The 7,729-nt window shown below is 38.0% G+C and overlaps 1 pseudogene; it reads right to left on the bottom strand.

Moving 5' to 3' along the window:
• Window positions 1–5,755: 5,755 nt before the first annotated feature.
• On the bottom strand, window positions 5,756–6,538 carry Gm7910 (predicted gene 7910; annotated as a pseudogene).
• Between the last annotated feature and the right edge of the window lie 1,191 nt (window positions 6,539–7,729).

Raw genomic sequence — 7,729 nt, 5'->3', positions numbered from 1 at the left:
TCCAATGTGTAGGTATCTGTTTGAAAATAAAATGCCTCTGTTAACTTCATCAGACAGATATAATCAAGACAGAACAAAGATTTTATAGTCATGTTGATTTGACTTTTAATAAGAAACAGAAATATTGCAAAACAGTGTTTTCCCTTCTTATCTTCTTTTTTCCTCCCTTTACCATTCAGAAGCATAGAAGATTTAGCTGAGATTCAAATATTGATGCCAGAATTGGTAGATATAAATCTTATTAATAATCATAGACTAGTGTGTAAAGTTGACCTAATACCATGTAAGACATCAGTGTAACAGGACAAAAAAGATAAAAACAAAACAACAAAAGCACTAGAGATGAGAGAATAAAGTGCATTATCATTGAATAATATTATTTAGATTTCATTTAGCGTGAGTGGTTGAAGGAAATCTCACATGGAAGCAAGGTGGAATCAGACAGCCCAGAACAACAACAACAACAACTTTCTTCTTCTTCTTCTTCTTCTTCTTCTTCTTCTTCTTCTTCTTCTTCTTCTTCTTCTTCTTCTTCTTCTTCTTCTTCTTCTTCTTCTTCTTCTTCTCAACACTGAAGTTTATTTAAGTTTGTGTAACTCCAGGGCTGGGCTTGACACTCAGTTCTGCTCTGGGTCTCAGACCTCTTTATGAAAATGATGTGGGACTGTATGGAAGGCGACAGACTCCACTGTGTGGAGTGACTGCAGCAGGTCTAAAATTGTCACTGCCCATCACAATGGCTTCCAAGGCTAATCCCAACATGCCATTGCAATTGCACAAGTCAGTTCAGGCACTTAGCCCTCTTTAGCAGGCCAATCAAATAGCTAGAAATAAAAGAAAGCAAGCTCTGTCTCTCACTGGAACACTGCTGTGCAAGATTTTCTTTTTTTAAAAATTTATTTATTTATTTATTTATTAGATATTTTCATTTACATTTCAAAAGCTATCCCCTTTCCTAGTTTCCTCTCCAAAAGTCCCCTATACCCTACCCCTGCCCTGCAACCCCAAACTCAGGGCTAAAATCAACTAAGTAGAAACAAACAAACAAACAAACAAACAAACCTTTACAAAGAATCAACCAAACCAGGAACTGGTGTTTTGAGAAAATCAACAAGATAGATAAACCCTTAACCAGACTAACTAGAGGGCACAGGGACAGTACCCTAATTAGAAAGATCAGAAATGAAAAGGGAGACATAACAACAGAACCTGAGGAAATCCAGAACATCATCAGATCCTACTACAAAAGGCTGTATTCAACAAAACTGGAAAACCTGGATGAAATGGACAATTTTCTGGGCAGATACCAGGGGTCAAAGATGAATCCTGATCATATTAGCAATCTAAACAGTCCCATATCTCCTAAAGAAATAGAAACAGTCATTAATAATCTTCCAACCACCACCAACAACAACAAAAAAGCCCAGGACCAGATGGGTTTAGTGCAGAGTTCTATCTGTCCTTCAAAGAAGACCTAATTCCAATTCTTCTCAAACTATTCCACAAAATAGAAACAGAGGGTGCTCTACCCAATTCATTCTATGAAGTCACAATTACTCTCCTCAACCACATAAAAACCCAACAAAGAAGCACAGAATTTCTTTTATTTTTATTTATTTTTTCAAAAAAGAGAGTTAATTGTGAATGCCTGAGACTTCTATTCTGTGCTAGTAAGAACAATAGTGTATTGTTCAGGTATATTATTATTTTTTATTACATATTTTCTTCATTTACATTTCAAATGCTATTCCCAAAGCTCCTATACCTCCCCCTGCCCTGCTCCCCAACCCAACCACTCCTGCTTCCTAGACCTGGCATTCACTTATACTAGGGCATATGATCTTCACAAGACCAAGGGTCTCTCCTCCCATTGATAGCTGACTAGGCCATCTTCTGTTACTTATGCAACTAGAGAAAAAGCTCTGAGGGGTACTGGTTAGTTCATATTGTTGTTCCTCATATAGGGTCACAGACCCCTTTAGCTCCTCGGGTACTTTCTCTAGATCCTTCATTAGGGGCCCTGTGTTCCATACAATAGATGACTGTGAGCATCCTCTTCTGTATTTACCAGGCGCTGGCATAGCCAAACGAGAGACAGCTATAACAGGGTCCTGTCACCAAAATCTTTCTGGCATATGCAATGGTGTCTGGGTTTGGTGGTTGTATATGGGATGGATCCCCTAGTGAGGCAGTCTCTGGATCGTCTTTCCTTTGGTCTCAGCTCTAAACTTTGTCTCTGTAACTCCTTCCATGGGTATTTTTCCCCCATTCTCAGATAAAGGGAAGTATCCACACATTGGTCTTCCTTCTTCTTGAGTTTCATGTTCTTAAACAAAGAATTAATTGAATGTGGAGCTTCAAACAGTTTGTCAGTGGTCAAAGATTCCTGAGCATGTAACAATCAAAACTTAATTCCAAACAAAATGAATAATCAATATTAGGTATGTGCAGCCTGTAGCCTTGGTTCTGAACGTGTTTTTATGCCTTGCACTTTACAAGCTGTCACACAATTCTACAGAACAGAGGCTAGCCAAAACCTTTCAGCTCTGATTATGTTCTATTCTTTGTTATGAATTGCATTTAATTTCCTATTCACACAGAGATCTTTGCTCACATATAAACATATAATAATTTAATGACAGAAAACAATCACTTAATGTCTTCCTACTATCATCTCTTATTATGTAAACATTAAATGGGTATGTAATTGAGTATTATTGAGTTAAAATGTTTGACTTTAAAATTTTTCTCGAGTTTTCAATTTGAATTTTCTAAAATTGTCAAATAAATTCTGGATGGGATTGTTACAGAACTCCCAACCATTTCTGAAATGGTCATAAACATAATTCTACCATTTTATTACATATTTACACAAAGTAGCTTTCTCACAATAATGCTTATAATAATCAAACATCGCTCAACTTCAAACGGTTCTCAAGGTGTTGTGTCCTGAAATATTAAACTGTTGTAGTTGTCAATTAAGACTACTCAAATAGACCTGGCAGCGGTGGCTCATTCCTTGTGTACTCACCCCTTTGATCTGGGTTCCTGAATGAAAGATACACATGCAACCTTATATTTTAATATGCCTAAAACAGCTGGGCTACTCCAAACCGGCAACATGGCTGACACCTCCCCTCTGATATTCTTGAGTTATTAGTTATTAAAATCTATATTCTGTCTTTGTTGGCATAGACCCAGTCGGCCGGGGAAGGGGAGGTGCAGGAGTTGGGGGAAGGGGCTGGGTCTACTCTTCCTTAGCTCTTACATGTTGGCTGTCTCTCTGTCCTGCATTCCTCAGGTATAACAGGTACTCTTTTCACAGCATAGCAGCAAACCTCTTCCTTGTCTCTTTCCCAGGCCCTAGCCCAGGAATCATAAAGTCCCTCCTCTGTCTCTATGCCCAGCCATTGTCCACCAGCAACTTTATTTACCAATCAAAAACAACTGGAAGCAAGGACACTCAGCGTCTTATGTGTATGTATTCTTGTCCAATTTTGGGGACCCAACTAACATAATTCAAGCGTTAAACTAAATCCACAACATTCAACATTCATACAACTAGTACTTTATATAAAAATTAATAAGTATATCAGATCCCTATTATTTGCATTTTCTTTCGTTTTTAATAAATATTAAAAATATGTACACCAAAATTATTTAAAAATATATTTATGACTTATTTAAAATGATCCAAATTAAAGAAACCTCAGTACACCTAATAAAGATATAGATATGCTCCTGGATCAGATCCTATATGAGAAATAAAAAGGAACCGTTGGTGGAATTGTGCCGATTTTCAAATGGTTGATAATAGTTTCTTAGTATCACTGATTGAAAAACATATTTTCTGTAAATCATAAGCATTCACATAAAGCAAAACACATAAAGGCTTTAGATTATGAAGTCTCATGTTAGTCTCTAAGCGACGAGAGAATTCTGCTTGTGTCTTTTCTTCAGTAACAGTGTTTCTGGTTGTAAGTGATCACCCACTGAAGATTGCTTTCAGAATTGGAACTTAACTGTGGCTACAAAAAGCCAACATCCAGAGTGGGAATCCATCAGTATCAGTTCATTAACCAAAGAACACCATCAAAGCTCCAAGTTCTTACCATTCTTGATATTTAGAATCTTAACTCTTAAGCTTTTCTTCTTACAACATAGCTGAAACACAATTCTCCCTATTGCTAAACATAAATAAATAAGCTAGAATAAATAAAATATCTTCAAAGACATCTGTAGATAGTTCATATTTTGCTCTACTTCCAAATCCAGGCTTCAGAGTTACTTATGATGGTTGAGAAATTAGGCAAGTGAGCATTTTATATTTCATCATATTTCCATACGTAGGGAATCAACTTGGGGCTCACGCATGCTAGGCAAGCACTCTCTTGTTAAGCTATACCCTGAGAAAGCTTTCTTAATTTCCAGAGTGAAAAAAATGAGCAATGAGGACTGGAAATATAATTGGCTGTCTGGTCACCAGCCATCACTATTTAAGGAGGATAGGAAATATAATTGGCAGTCATGTCACCAGTCAGCACTATTTGCTTGCATTCTGTTTGATTTTTCAGTATCCCCACCTAACATAATCTAGGGCCTAGCATACAATTGCTGTTCATTGCAGTCTTTTTGTCTTACTGAGTGAAGTTACTAATTTTAAAATAAGAAATTGATTTAAAAAAAGCATAGTATTTCATTTCTGCTGCTATCATTACTATTCATCCTAAGGATGATGTGCTACTACAAATTTTACTACTCCTAATTTTTTTTCTTATGGAGTAATTCTCTATTAAGTTTTACTGAATGTATGGCAAACATTGTCTCCTTTAACTACCTCAAAGCTTTTGCCATCTAGATAATACTATACATCATATTTATAGAAGAGACAAAAGGGCACCTATAGTAAAAATGTCAGTATTTGAGTAAGGCTCCCCCATATCTTTTATGTCTTTCTTCACTAAATAAATAATTCTGCATGGTAATAGTATCATGTCTCAATATACATTTACTGGAAATCATTACATGCTTTCACTTTGGTTTCTCTCTTGAGGAGGAGTTCATTGTACATTGCACATTTTTCTTTTTCGAGGTTTCAGTATTTTATTCAAGTTTTCTATTAAATGATGTTAATTACAGTATTTGAAGGGGAAGAGTTAACTCCATGCAAAATGGAAGACTCTATAATGTACCCATTAAACTGCTAAAAATTAGTGGTGAGGTTAAAAGAGGAGTCAGCTGCTATCCCTCCTGTTGTCAGGGTGTGACCACAATCACCTGCCCAACTCAGAGCCGGAGAACCTGGAAGTTATTTCATACTCTGGTGCAATGACAAAAAATAGGAATTAAAAAAGAAAATAGAAGAAAGGAAGAAAACGACACAAGGAAGAATTAAGTCCCGAAAGACTGGCTCCACCATGTCCATTCTCTCCACCGTAAAATGGCACAAAAGAAATAGCTAGCCACACCCTAAAGACTACTTTTGGTGTAAAACAGGTAACTGATGGGTTAGGATTGGAACAGGGCATGATGGGAACAGGGCGTGATGATCTGTCTAAAAACATCCCTTTCACACGGACGTGTACATGCTTCTGAGCAGATAGGATCAGGACACCAGGGTTCAATGCTTGGGAAGTCACAATTTCATCTGGAGACTGGATACAGATTTATAAAAAGTCCACATGTTCCCAGCTTCCACTTGCAACCTGGCATCTCTAAATGGCTCCTCTGCAACCTACCCCAACAGCTAAGAAGGACCTGTTCTGGAATGGGATTTCTGCTGTACCTCTAAAATGGTAAACACCTTAAAGCCGAGTTAACCTTAGCCTGGAGGGCTAACATGGTATTTATCAACTCTCACATCCCCAACATACAACATTAAAACGCCCACTAAATTCTGAAGGTAGCTATGCTACAAAATAGTTTAAAATTAAACAATTGTGCAATATTCTTTTATGCTTGAAATTCCAGTCCTAAACCAAGCTTGTGACCACCCACATTGACATTCTTGGCATCCAGTAGAGATGACAGCTTCAGTTTGATACCTGCTTTTAGGGTCTGAGCCAACCAGGCTGGAGTTGTTCATTTAGGCCGAAAAGCAGGCATCAGGGTCTATTCCGCAATGTTACTGTCTTCAGTCCAGGCCAGATTGAGAGCAGTCTCCATCCAACTTCTTGTTCACCTTCTGGTAAATGGAGCCACCAAACTGTCCTGTCATTCACATTAGTATGAAACTGGAATTCATCTGTCTTGTAGCCAGTTTTGAAGTTGCTCTGGGTCACTCGGGACTTCAAGGTCTCAAAATTCATCTGATAGTCAGCCAGCCAACCCTCATAGCCAAGCATCAGAAAGCCCTGGATTGAGGGCCCAACGACGTCAAAGTCCACATCACAGCGCAGGTTGATATGCTCTGTCTTGTACCCTGCCTTGATTTTAGCACCCCCGCCACACACACACACACACACACACAGTTTTAGACGAGAAAGATGAATCAGAGGTCAGCTTCAGTCTACAAGCAAGCTGGTCTTCCAGGGTCATCTCAGTGCCCAGGCTGTTGTCTGTGTTACACTACTTTGCTAATGTTAGCACATAATCAGTCCATCTGTACTTGGTTTCCAGATTGTAGTTCACTCTGGTGGTTTCCATAGTGGCAGAGGATGAGCTGGTAAATCCCAATCCATTGTCAGACTTCCTTTTCAAATCAAGTTTTATTAAGACAAAGCCATAGCCCTTGGTGAAGACATCCCTGGTGGACTTGCCAAGATCATTGTATGTGGGAGGCACAGCCACATTCTCAGAAGAGGTGACAGTGGCTGCCAGTAGCAGCTATGGCAGGGGTTGCAGCAAGAAGCCTCCTCCTCCTCCTCTTCCTCCTCCTCCTTCTTCTTCTTCCTCTTCTTCCTCTTCTCCCTCTCCTCCTCCTCTTCCTCTTTCTCCTCCTCTATTCTATTGGTAACCCGTGTTGGACACACACTTTTTACATATTTTTACAGCAATCTCTTCCTTGAGAGTAACAGTAGGATCATTTTTTGTGGTTTGTGAAACCTCTTTTCACCTGGCTATCTAACTTTATTCAAACAAAAATCAGTTTATCTCTCCATGGAATCTGAAACCTAGAAGACACAAGTATTCAAATTGTTAGAGTAGAGTTATCTCCAAATAACAGCCAACTGCAATTGAAAATTTAGTGTTTTTTTCTAAGGTAGTATCACTCACTCGGTAAACAAACCACTCCTCAAAGTATACTATATCCCTAGCAGCCAACATAAAGTGAATTCAACATTAGACAGATTCTTTGTCAGGATTTTTATTTTTATTTTATTTTTTTACCTTATATCTCCTTTGAGTATATATTAAGGCTTCCACTTTTGTGTTTGCCTGGGATTCCTGTATATATGAACACGTGTGCCTATGAGTCTATATGCTTTTTGTGCCTTTTCTTTGGGTCTTTTCCTTTCTTTGTTGTTTTGTCATATTCTGACTTGTTTTGTGTTTATCTTTAATTTAATTTTATTTTTATTCCCTAGATGGCTGCTCATTTCCTAAGAAGAGACAGAAAGGGAATGGATATAGAGGGCAGGGGAGATTGAGAGAAATTAGAAAGAATGGAGAAGGGGAAACTTTAGTCAGTATATATTGTATGAAAAAAAAAAAAGGTGTTCTCAAGAACAGAAAAGAAAGTAAAAAGAAAAAAGAAAAAACAACTCTGAGTAATGAGTACAGCAATGGT

This window comes from Mus musculus, chromosome 1, assembly GCF_000001635.26.
Source record: "Mus musculus strain C57BL/6J chromosome 1, GRCm38.p6 C57BL/6J".
NCBI lineage: Eukaryota > Metazoa > Chordata > Mammalia > Rodentia > Muridae > Mus > Mus musculus.
This window is presented reverse-complemented; position numbering and strand designations above follow the sequence as displayed.